This window comes from Bombina bombina, chromosome 1, assembly GCF_027579735.1.
Source record: "Bombina bombina isolate aBomBom1 chromosome 1, aBomBom1.pri, whole genome shotgun sequence".
Taxonomy (NCBI): Eukaryota; Metazoa; Chordata; class Amphibia; order Anura; family Bombinatoridae; genus Bombina; species Bombina bombina.
In genome coordinates, this window is record NC_069499.1 from 413,116,398 (window position 1) to 413,130,224 (window position 13,827).

At 38.1% G+C, this 13,827-nt stretch overlaps 1 protein-coding gene across 1 annotated transcript in view; it reads right to left on the bottom strand.

The window, feature by feature from the left end:
* Positions 1-13,827, bottom strand: part of CCDC148 (coiled-coil domain containing 148) — a 633,004-nt gene that overhangs the window by 304,612 nt on the left and 314,565 nt on the right. The window lies entirely within an intron of this gene.

The window sequence follows — 13,827 nt, forward strand, 5'->3', positions numbered from 1 at the left end:
TGGTATTTCGGGACTGGACTGACCGTACTTGGCAGGATCAGACTGATATACTTCAGGAAAGTTTTCTTCTGTGAAAAGCACACTGGTCTAAAAGAGGCTGCTTCCGGGTGGTAAATCGCCATAGAACAAGCCACTGAGCTGTTGTTCGTTCCTGGTAGAGCGCTTCTCTCTTTGTATGCAAATTATTATGACCCTGGGGAAGTTTCCCTATGGGTGATGGGGGAAACCAGACGTGGACTCCTTGCCCAGTGTGCTTAGAGGAATGTGGCTGCACCTCACTGACGAGGCCCATAGGAGGCCGAAACGATCGTCTGGGGTTGTCATGTTCCTTGTTCAGAGGAGAATTGCCTGGTATTTCGGGACTGGACTGACCGTACTTGGCAGGATCAGACTGATATACTTCAGGAAAGTTTTCTTCTGTGAAAAGCACACTGGTCTAAAAGAGGCTGCTTCCGGGTGGTAAATCGCCATAGAACAAGCCACTGAGCTGTTGTTCGTTCCTGGTAGAGCGCTTCTCTCTTTGTATGCAAATTATTATGACCCTGGGGAAGTCTCCCTATGGGTGATGGGGGAAACCAGACGTGGACTCCTTGCCCAGTGTGCTTAGAGGAATGTGGCTGCACCTCACTGACGAGGCCCATAGGAGGCCGAAACGATCGTCTGGGGTTGTCATGTTCCTTGTTCAGAGGAGAATTGCCTGGTATTTCGGGACTGGACTGACCGTACTTGGCAGGATCAGACTGATATACTTCAGGAAAGTTTTCTTCTGTGAAAAGCACACTGGTCTAAAAGAGGGCTACTTCCGGGTGGTAAATCGCCATAGAACAAGCCACTGAGCTGTTGTTCGTTCCTGGTAGAGCGCTTCTCTCTTTGTATGCAAATTATTATGACCCTGGGGAAGTCTCCCTATGGGTGATGGGGGAAACCAGACGTGGACTCCTTGCCCAGTGTGCTTAGAGGAATGTGGCTGCACCTCACTGACGAGGCCCATAGGAGGCCGAAACGATCGTCTGGGGTTGTCATGTTCCTTGTTCAGAGGAGAATTGCCTGGTATTTCGGGACTGGACTGACCGTACTTGGCAGGATCAGACTGATATACTTCAGGAAAGTTTTCTTCTGTGAAAAGCACACTGGTCTAAAAGAGGCTGCTTCCGGGTGGTAAATCGCCATAGAACAAGCCACTGAGCTGTTGTTCGTTCCTGGTAGAGCGCTTCTCTCTTTGTATGCAAATTGCTCCCTAATTAACCCATTCACTGCTGGGCATAATACACTTGTGGTGCATACTGGCATTTAGCGGTCTTCTAATTACCAAAAAGCAACGCTAAAGTCATATGTCTGCTATTTCTGAACAAAGGGGATCCTAGAGAAGAATTTACAACCATTTGTGCCATAATTACACAAGCTGTTTATAAATAATTTCAGTGAGAAAACTAAAGTTTGTGAAAAAATTTGTGAAAAAGTGAACAATATTTTTTATTTGATGGCATTTGGCGGTGAAATGGTGGCATGAAATATACCAAAATGGGCCTAGATCAATACTTTGGGTTGTCTTCTAAAAAAAGATATATAAATGTCAAGGGATATTCAGGGATTCCTGAAAGATATCAGTGTTCCAATGTAACTATCGCTAATTTTGAAAAAAAGTGGTTTGGAAATAGCAAAGTGCTACTTGTATTTATGGCCCTATAACTTGCAAAAAAAGCTAAGAACATGTAAACATTGGGTATTTCTAAACTCAGGACAAAATTTAGAAACTATTTAGCATGGGTGTTTTTTTGTGGTTGTAGATGTGTAACAGATTTTGGGGGGTCAAATTTAGAAACAGTGAGTTTTTCCATGTTTTTCATCATATTTAAAAAAAAAAATTATAGTAAATTATAAAGATATGATGAAAATAATGATATCTTTAGAAAGTCCATTTAATGGCGATAACAACAGTATATAATATGTGTGGGTACAGTAAATGAGTAAGAGGAAAATTACAGCTAAACACAAACACAGCAGAAATGTAAAAATAGCCTTGGTCCCAAACGGTCAGAAAATGGAAAAGTGCTCTGGTCCTTAAGGGGTTAACAAAATAACTGCACCAGGCAGTTTTTGAGGGCTAAAGTGTGGGGTGTTAGAAAAAAAAAAAACGGCACTGAATAAGGCCTTTACATTGCCGTCTATGGGAACTTTGTGTTCCCAGTAATTATATATGAATATGCTTATATACATATACTGTATATTTATGTGCTAATATGTGTATATACACATAAATATGTAAATAAGCATATACATATATATTTACAATTTCCTGCCATCGCTGCATGACTTATCCCCTTTGCTGCACTTTGGATCTGTGCCAGGTATGACAACATCAGAACAAGGCTCTCATTTGCACCTAAAGAAGCGCGCTCTTGTGAGCCCAATGCTACCCTGCAATGCAAACGCAAGCTCGAGTTCACATGGCTGTAAACTTGTAATACCAGTGCACTTTAGCGTGCACTGTTATTACTCAGTAGAGCCTCAAATATCACTTTCACAAAAGCGATATTTAGTACTCCACTTGTAATCTGGCCCTAAATAGGCTAAGCTAGCAGGTAAAGCATCCTTAAAGGGACAGTATACAATAAAATAGTTTTTCCCTTAATGTGTTTCCAATTACATTTTTTACCAGCTGCAGAGTATAAAATGTATGAGATTTGCTTTTTAAGACTTATTTGTGTATATGAATTAGCTGATTTTGTGTTTTGAAGCCGCTACCTAATAAAATGGGTTGAGCTTGTAAGTATAATCAGATCTCATTACTTTATCACATTGTGTACATATACCTACTTCTTTATCTTATATCTTACATTTTATTATCTTATCTCTTCTATAACCCACTAGGAGTGTAATTTATTATACTGGCTGTGTTAACACAGCTTTGCCTTGAGGCCAACAACTTTCAGGATGGGTGGGGATATAAGGGTAATGGAAATACTTGTAAACAATTTAATACACTCCAGCAGGTGTAAAGATCTCTTGTTATAGAATGCATAGAAGGCACCATTGTTCAACTTCAAGAACTTTTTATTAACTGAAGATAACACACCCATTTCACTGTTATACCTCATGCTTGTCCCTATTGTTAGAATATATGAACTGCAACAAATATAAACAGCAACAACTGGAACAAAACATTATGATATATTCATTACATCTCCCTTCTTAAAAATAAATAAAAAATAAAACAATATATATTAGATATAAAGGAATATACATTTAAAAAAAAACAAGCACAAAAACAAACAAACAAACAAAGCACACAGTTATGTAGTGTCATAATCTTCCCAATACTTTGGCTTGATTCTCCGTCCATATCTTAAAAATCTACTGGGTGGCTCAACTTGTGCTGTTTCTGTTGTGCTAGGAAGAATCACATTGGAGCTGTGATCAGAGATTTGGGCAGTTGGTGTTGTACTTAGTAATTGTCCCTCCTGTATGTCCAGATGTGAAGCATCAGTTGAGCTTAGAGTCTCCTTTATAGACATCTTTGGTGGTACATGAAGCACTGCATCTAGAATATTTGTAACTCCTGTATTTGTACCTCTGTTATGACGCAGATGTACTCTGTTGCGCCGGTAATATTTGCCATTCTCGGTGCGGACAATGTATGAGCGTGGGGCACTTGTTACTTTGGTTACCACTGCAGGTTTCCACCTTCCTTCTAAATTTTGCATCCTTACCCTATCGCCAAGCTTACAAGGTTTGAGAAATTTAAACCCACAATCATAGTACTGTTTCTGCCTGTTTTTTAATGATTCCACTCGCTGTTTAACCATTTCAGGATTCTGTACTTTGGAGGCAAGTTGTGTAGGTGTTGGCAAAACTGATTTCAATCGTCTACTCATTAGTAATTGTGAAGGTGATGCAATTCCATCTATTGGGGTGTTACGGTAGTTTATAATACACAGGTATGGATCTTGATTAGTTTGGGCTGCTTTTTCCAAAATGTTCTTTGCAATTTGTACATATTTTTCAGCTAAGCCATTTGACTGTGGGTAATGTGAGTTGGACAATGTGTGTTTGAAACCCCATTCTTTTGCAAAGTTTGTGAATTCCATTGAGGAGTATTGAGGACCGTTATCTGATATTAACTCATCACATATGCCATGTCTTGACAAGACAGATTTAATGACATTTATCACTGCACTAGACTTAGTGTCTCTTAGTTGAACTATTTCAAAGTAATTACTGTAGTAGTCTACCATTATAAAATAGTTGTTATGGTTCCATGTAAATAGGTCTGATGCAATTTTTTGCCAAGCTCTCTCTGGCTGTACTCTTGTTACCATTGGCTCCTTTTGGTTTGCTCTTTGATTTTGACATGCTGCACAATTATTGACCATGTATTCAATCTGTGAATTCATTCCAGGCCAATATAAGAGATCCCTAGCACGTCTTTTACACAAGGCTATTCCAAAATGCCCTATATGCAGTTTTCTTATTATTTCTTTCCTGAGCTCCGGGGGGGAACCACAAATCTCTCCCCTTTATAAACAATCCCATCAATTATTGACAGTTCTTTTCTTACATTCCAGTAAGGTTTTAAGTCAACATTCACTTTGGCTTTTGAGTTTGGCCATCCTTGCCTTATTGTTGTAATCGTTGTAATCAAATTGGCCATAGTTGCATCTCTTTCTGTTGCTAGCAGTATTTCTTTAAGTTTCTCATCAGTAGCAGGTAATTGTGAAAGTACAGAGTGCACATGCTCTTCCAAGTCGCTTTCCTCTCTTTCGTCCTGTCCAGGCTTAAATGTCCTTGAAAGCATATCAGCTACTGGAATTCTATTGCCAGGTACATATACTACATGCATATCATATTTTTGTATTCTTAGGATCATTCTTTGCAGCCTTGGTGGAGCGGACACAAGTGGTTTTTTCATGATGCTCATAAATGGTTTATGATCAGTCTCAACTGTGACTTTCTGCCCAAAGATGTATTGATGAAACTTTTCACAACCAATTACAATGGCCAACATTTCTTTTTCTATTTGGGCATAGTTGCGGTGCGTAGGAGTCATTGATCTGGAAGCATATACAACAGGCCTGCCTTCCTGCTCCTAAACTGAACTGAGAGGCATCAACCTGTATTGTTACCTCATCTTGGGGTCAAAATGAGTCATTCCAGCTCCATAGTGCATCCTTTTGGAATAGTTTTCTTAGTGGAGCTGCAGCTTCTGCTAGTCCAGGAACAAACCTTGACAGATAATTAAACATACCCAGAATGATTTCTAATTCCTTCTTAGAGGTAGGAGGATACAGATGTTGTATTGCTGCTATTTTTTCTGGGTCTGCTTTTAACCCATCTTGTGACCGAATATGACCAAAATATTTAACTTGGGTAACACCGATTTGCATTTTACCTGGGTTTAACTTCATGTTTCTCTCTCGACACCGTTCCAATAGTGCACACAGATTTTGATCATGTTCTTTCCGTGTAGATCCATATACCAGAAGATCATCTATGATTACATCTACACCATGAAGGCCTTCAATGGTTTCATGTGCTTTTTTATGAAATATTCTTGTGCTGAGGCAATACCAAAGGGAACTCTAGTAAAGCGCCATCTTCCAAATGGTGAATTAAAAGTGGTGAGTCTGCTTCTCTGTTCATCTAATTTGAGCTGCCAATATCCTGACTGAGCATCTAATACACTGAAGAATTTTGCATGTGCTAACTTGTGTGTGATGTCATCTAGAGTTGGTAAACTGTAGTGTTCTCACATGATTTCTCTGTTTAAATCTCTTGGATCAATGCATATTCTTAAAGCATCTGAGTTTTTCTTTTCTACTGCAACCATTGAACTCACCAACTCAGTGGGCTCATCTATTTTTTTCAGCACTCCTAAATTTACCATGCGATCCAGTTCCTCTTTGAGTTTGTCTTTTATGGCAATTGGAATCCTTCTAGGTGAATGAATTACTGGATGTGCATCTGGTTTTAGTTTAATGCTGCATTCACCAGGCAAACAACCTAGCCCTTGAAACACATCTGAACAAAGTTCCTCAACTTGTTGCGTAGATAAACCTTTGTTATACTGATCAACAGTCATGACTATTTTTATAAGATTTAGCTGTTTTCAGGCACTTAGCCCTAAAACAGGCTTTACTGGGGTGTCTATAACATAAAATTCCAAATTAAGTTTTTTGTTTTGTAACATGCATTGATGTGAGCACTTTCCCAGTACATGTAGCTGGTGTCCTCCATAACCAACAAGTTTTGACAGAACAGACTTTTCAAGCTCACATGTTTGCCAGTTTGTCATAATATGTGCTAGCAGGAATGCAATTTACTTGTGCACCTGTATATATCTTGAATTTAATTGGTATGTTTTGTGTGCTCACAAGAATTTCAACATATACTTCATCTTGTTCTACATTTGTTGTAACATATCTCAGCCTAATGTCACTATCCCTTTAAGAAATCCTTCTCTGACTGCTGCATTTGGGCAGTATTCACATTCAGCTTGCTTGCCTGCCTGATTAATCATTCATGCACCTGATTACCTCAGCCTCTTTTTAAGCCTTCTCAGGTCTAATGTGCTGGGCATTAACATTGAAGTTGTGATCCTGAACAACAGAGGTCTGTGACTGTTTCCTGTATGAATTTACCAACTATTTCAACCTACAGCATTTTCTATTCCAATGCCTAAAATCATCAAATCGCAAGTATCCAAATAATTCCATTTTCTGTTTCCTGGACACTGCTACTTAAAAAAACTCAGAACTTTATTATAAATCAAGCATACTTTTGGTTATCATCACTCTCTAATTACAACAGCATCTTACTCAGAACTTTATAACTATTTCTCTGCTACAAGTTGTCATTGCTGAAATATCCTGCTGCAAATATGTTAACATATTCTGAACTCTGCATCTATGTGTTCAATTAAAAGCTTTCATGTGATTCTCCAAAATATGTTCAAACAGTAATTGATGCCTTAAACTTAACTTTCACCTGTGCTGCTCTGCTAATTACTGACATACAGCTCTTTATAATATTATATACTGTGAACCTGCAACAAACCAAGTTTGCATCTAAATGCACAAACAGTAATTAATGCCTAAACTTGCAGCTTGTCTAAGTACCTGTGCAGCTGTGCTTTAACTCTGACATACAGCTTTATATAATATTATGTACTGTGAACCTGCAACAAACCTTAGTTTGCATCTAAGTGTCAATCTTTTACTAGATTACTCTGAAGCCTGAACATTCCACATTGCTATATTTTTCTCTCATTGAATCCTGCAGTTACTTCTATTAACTAACTATAAGTCACAGTGAACTCAGAATATATTGTATACAAATGTTGCACTTTACATTTATTCTAAAATAACTTCTAGCAACTATGAATCACAGAATATCATCTATCCACGTCCAGGATACTCTTCCCCGGGTCAGGGGTCGGTGTCTTCAAATCCCTACCACTGCCCGAGGGTCTGTGTCCTGAGCGCATGTACACCGGATCATGACAGAATGTTAATGCCTAAAAAAGGGATCCGCAGTGGTAGTGGATGCACCGACCCTCAAAGGAAAATAAAAAATTACAACATAACTCAGACCCAAGCAATCCCTAAAGGAAAAACAGAAGATTTTCAAACTTTAAAAAATTTAAAGACACAGTACTCCCATTCTAGACAATCCTCTACTCATGTTCGTGGTTACCATTTTGGTGAAACTGATCCTGAATCTGACTATGAAAATGAAGAGGATTTAACCATAGCTTCAGCAGAAAAAATTCAGGCTTTCAAAGATTTAAAGAGACAGAACCACTTTTCTAAAATGTCATCTGTTCCTCATGTTCGTGATTACCATTTTGGTGAAACTGATTCTGAATCTGACTATGAAAATGAAGAGAATGTATCCATCGATTCAGCAGAAAAAAAATCAGATCTTTAAAGATTTAAAGAGACAGAACCACTTTTCTAGAATTTCATCTGTTCCTCATGTTCGTGGTTTCCATTTTGGTGAAACTGATTCTGAGTCTGACTATGTAACTGAAGAGGATGCATTCATAGATTCAGCAGAAAAAATTCAGACCTTTAAAGATTTAAAGAGACAGGACTACTGTTCCAGAATACCATCTACTCCTCCTGTTTGTGATTCCTATCCTGATGATACTGATTCTGAGTCTGTATATGTCAACAAGGAGGATGACTTCACAGATCCAGCTGAATTGGCATTAGACTGGTATGAGCGCAACTTTAATTCGTCACAAACTCAGACAAAACCTCAACCTATTTGCTATAATGACATCCTTGGTTGTTATATTTACAACATGGATGATACAGACAGCTCCCATCATGAAACCTCTCATGGAAATACTGATCTTCCTATTTCTGATATTACCATGGATTCGTTAGATTGGACGGATTCAGAGCTGGAAGAAAAGACATCTGGTTTACAGACTGCTGTTAGGAGTAAAGGTCCCCTCAACTACTATGCTGATTTATCACATTAGAATTATGCATCCAGTGATGAAGAGGATTTCTGTTCTCAACCTTACTACAAGCCACAATTTCAGCAACCTAAGAAGCCTCATACTGGGAAGAAATCTAAGCTCTCTAAGAAGAAGAAGAAGAAGAAGAAGAAGAAAATCCTTCTGCCCACAGAAAATCAGAAGTGCAAAGAGGAAACTCAGCCTGATTCCCCTGTTTTAGTTTCTGTTGTACCAGACTCTCTCTTGCCTCCTGACACTGTCAACACCAAGCTGGATTATCTCTATAGTCACTATCAGTCTGTTCTTAAAGCATCTAATGGTATCTCTTCTCAGACTCTACAACAACTACAAAAACTGTTTCCAACTATTGATTTCTTGCATCCCTCTCATGCTGCCTCAATACCTGTAAACCCTGTGCTAGAAGCAAAAGATAATTCTGTTCCAGATATACAACCTTTCAGTTTACCAGAGATAATCCCTGGAGAATTTAGCTCTGATATTCAAACTCAAATAAGCATGCCTGCTGAACTCCAGATAACTTCTCAGTCAGAATCTTGTGTCACAATTCCTCCGCATCTACCTGAGTGTGGCATATTTCAGTACACTTCACCTTCTCAAAATTCTTCTGTTACTGCATCTAAGAAATTGTTTCCCTTGGGAGATACTTTGCATCAACCTACATTTTCTACTACATCAGTTTCCTGTACAGGAATTCCTGATACTCAATCCTGTGAGGACAACTTTGAACCAAGTTCGCAAGTGGACATTCTTGAACCTGAAACTTGTACAAAAGTTCTTCAAGAAGATTCCCCTGTGCCCATTCCTGTTCCTGTTTTCCATGATTATACTACTAAACCTGACATCAAGGTGGACTCTCCTGTTTTTGACCCTGGTATGGGTATTCCTTTGTTTAACCCAGAAATGGGTGTAATAATACTTGATCCTGAAGATAGCCATGCCCTCTACTCAGAAGCGAGTATGGTTCTTGGCTCTAAAGTGGGTCTTGTTAATTCTTTGTTTACGAACCCTGAAGAAAGCCTTGCCCTCTGCTCAGAAGAGAGTATGGTTCCTGGCTCTAAAGTGGGTTCTTTTTCTTTCTCTATAGTTGAACCTTGCCCTGGCATGGGCATTCCTTCACCCGATCCTACTGAGGATATTCCTGAACCTTGCCCAGATGTGGGTACTTCTGAACCTTGCCCTGGCATGGGCATTCCTTCACCTGATCCTACTGAGGATATGACTGAACCTTGCCCAGATGTGGGTATTCCTGAACCTTGCCCTGGTGTGGACATTTATATACCTGTTCTTAGTGAGAACACTTTTGATTCTGAATCCAGTAAGGAGACATTTCATTTTGAATTAGAAGATGGCAAGAACTGTACAAATCTTGCACTCTACACTCCTATCTCCTATTTTGAAGAAAGCCCTGCTATTGCGTTAGAAGTGGCTATAGCTTTTTCTTTTGGAGTATATCTAATCCTCAGCCAAGAGGTTAATTCTGAGGATACTCAAATCTCTGACCCAAAGGTGGTTAATCTGGTTATCAATCCAGAATGCTGCATCTCTATTTCTGAAGCTGAGGAAAGCCTATTCATATCTCTAGGACTGGCTGCCTTTTCATTGGCTATGTACATGGTCATCTATCATGAAGAACATCCGCCTGTCTACCCTCAGGATGATTCTGTGGTAGGAAGCTCATTGTATGTTACGTTCATGCATTCTCACAATGACTACAAAAAAGTTGACTTCAAGTTTTGCTCTCATCATTGTCAAGATCTTTTGATACCTGAATTACATGGCCTTTACTTCGTCATTCAACTTTTTCAAGAGATCTCCAATCCTCCTTTCTTAATTTCCGATTGGACTCACTACCTCCATACACCTACTACCGGTTCTCCATATCAATTTTGTTCTCTCTCCTTTTGGATTGTATTGGGCGCCCGGAGGTCGCCTTTAAGGAGGGGAATCTGTAACATATCTCAGCCTAATGTCACTATCCCTTTAAGAAATCCTTCTCTGACTGCTGCATTTGGGCAGTATTCACATTCAGCTTGCATGCCTGCCTGATTAATCATTCATGCACCTGATTACCTCAGCCTCTTTTTAAGCCTTCTCAGGTCTAATGTGCTGGGCATTAACATTGAAGTTGTGATCCTGAACAACAGAGGTCTGTGACTGTTTCCTGTATGAATTTACCAACTATTTCAACCTACAGCATTTTCTATTCCAATGCCTAAAATCATCAAATCGCAAGTATCCAAATAATTCCATTTTCTGTTTCCTGGACACTGCTACTTAAAAAACTCAGAACTTTATTATAAATCAAGCATACTTTTGGTTATCATCACTCTCTAATTACAACAGCATCTTACTCAGAACTTTATAACTATTTCTCTGCTACAAGTTGTCATTGCTGAAATATCTTGCTGCAAATATGTTAACATATTCTGAACTCTGCATCTATGTGTTCAATTAAAAGCTTTCATGTGATTCTCCAAAATATGTTCAAACAGTAATTGATGCCTTAAACTTAACTTTCACCTGTGCTGCTCTGCTAATTACTGACATACAGCTCTTTATAATAATATTTACTGTGAACCTGCAACAAACCAAGTTTGCATCTAAAGGCACAAACAGTAATTAATGCCTAAACTTGCAGCTTGTCTAAGTACCTGTGCAGCTGTGCTTTAACTCTGACATACAGCTTTATATAATATTATGTACTGTGAACCTGCAACAAACCTTAGTTTGCATCTAAGTGTCAATCTTTTACCAGATTACTCTGAAGCCTGAAAATTCCACATTGCTATATTTTTCTCTCATTGAATCCTGCAGTTACTTCTATTAACTAACTATAAGTCACAGTGAACTCAGAATATATTGTATACAAATGTTGCACTTTCCATTTATTCTAAAATAACTTCTAGCAACTATGAATCACAGAATATCATCTATCCACGTCCAGGATACTCTTCCCCGGGTCAGGGGTCGGTGTCTTCAAATCCCTACCACTGCCCCGAGGGTCTGTGTCCTGAGCGCATGTACACCGGATCATGACATTTGTTTTATCTACCATAGCTAGAAATATTGTACTTTGATCAATGTCACTCTCACTTTCATTTTCATCTTGCTCCACTTGAGTCACTGACTTCTTATACTTTATAGTGTTGTTTCTGCACACCTTGGCAAAATGGTTGTTTTTCTGGCATTTGTAGCATATTTTTCCCTGTGCTGGACACTGTGTATTCTTAGTGTGTTTTGCACCACATTTAGTACATCTTCTGTAAAGAGTTTGCTCTGCACAATCCTGCAGGTTATTTGCTTTTCTGCTATGAATCAGATTACTTTCACTTTTCCTTTGCACCATGTGTAAGACTTCTGTGTCACTATGAATTAACTCCATGTGAGTCCTAGATGTTTCATATGCTCTGGCTATTTTTACTGCAGAGTTTATGGTTAGATCCTCTTCTAGCAGTAATTTTTCCTGTACTTCTCTAGAATTTGATCCCATCACAATTCTATCTTTTATCATATCATCACAGTCCTGAAAGGCACAGTCTTTAACTATGAGATGTAGCTGTGTGACCCACTCATCTATAGATTCTGTTTTACCCTGATGTCTTTCATAAAACACTTTTCTCTGTACAGTTATGTTTTTCTTAGGATTACAGTATGCCTCAAATTTCTCAAATAACACATTGGGATCCTTTTTACCTTCAGCAGATATAGCTCTACTTGCACTCCATGATCTGCAAATATCTCTGCCTTTCTCTCCAATGCAAATGAGAAACTGTGCAGCCTTCTGCTCCTGTGTCCACTTGTCAGCATCAGGGCCAGCAAATAATAATTCCATGAGCTCTCTCCATCTTGTCCAGTGCTCACATACATTGCCTTTATCAAAGTCCATAGGAGGCACTTGCTGTCTGCTTGCAGCCATGACAATCAAACTTAAATAAATCTGTTTACTTCTGACACCATGTAAAGATCTCCTGTTATAGAATGCACAGAAGGCACCATTGTTCAACTTCAAGAACTTTTTATTAACTGAAGATAACACACCCATTTCACTGTTATACCTCATGCTTGTCCCTAGTGTTAGAATATATGAACTGCAACAAATATAAACAGCATCAACTGGAACAAACCATTATGATATATTCATTACAGCAGGTAAATTGGATCATTGGGAACAAATTTAAGGGGAGAATTGTTTTGAGTAAACTGTCCCTTTAAGTTATATATTCCTATTTACAAGAATGTCAAGACTTAGAACAATTTAAATTAAAATTTTAGTACATTTTTATCCCACTCCAACTAGAAAGATGATTGTAATTTTTCTATAGAGAATAACAGCAGTATTATATTTTTAGTATAGGCAGTGGTTTCAACAGATAACATCAGCTATTACAAATGATAATATAAAGGTCACCAACTGCGCAAGAGTAGGGAACAGGATTGCACAACAGAGCTCTTGTGCTATAATATATTTTGCCATGCAATGCTGCATCACAAGTGGCGATTGCAGGCGGACAGGCTCTCTACTTGAGAACTTTACTGCCTGTAATCTTCATAACTTTTCCCAAAACTATGTATACATAAAAAAAATTACTTTTATCAAATTCAGACAATGGCTCTTCTAATGCATAGGAATGGCTTTCTGAAAGTAATCACCCAAGATCACCCAAAATGCTGCATAATATTTTCACAAGAGAATCTTGAATTATAATGGGGGCCAATAATGGCTATACATCTAATGGAATGTGCTACCATAGAAAGTGAAGACAAAAAAAAATAATATCACACAACAGTATCTACTGCATTGGAAGGGGAGCTTTGGGTATTACAGTCTAATTCAAGGTGATTATGCATATTTTTGCAATTATAAAAAAAAAAAAAACAGTAAAACACAAATCCATCTCACAATAAGTAAACATTAATACAATTAGGGATTCAAGGCTACTTATAAACTTTTTATAATTCAACAACATTGAGATTTGTGGTCTTAATTTGCCTTTTGTAGTATTATTTTCAGCATGATTGACAATTGAAACATTTTCGGTTCTGTCATTCATACAATAATAATTAAAACTAGATAATAAAAATCATTCTTTGTTAGCAATTTCAGCACAGAACATTGGTAATTGAATTTCAGATGTTAAATTAACATTTTATAGAATGCGCTGGTTTTAGTTTTAATGCCCTAATTCTTCAAAACTGAAATGGAAACATGGTTTTACATTCAGAAAGCTTGTGGATTACGCAAATACAGTCTTTGCTAATCCGTTTGCAATTACTATAGTAACTAAATTTATATTGTTTCAGAAAAGTAATGAGTATCAGACATTGCAATTATTTTGCTA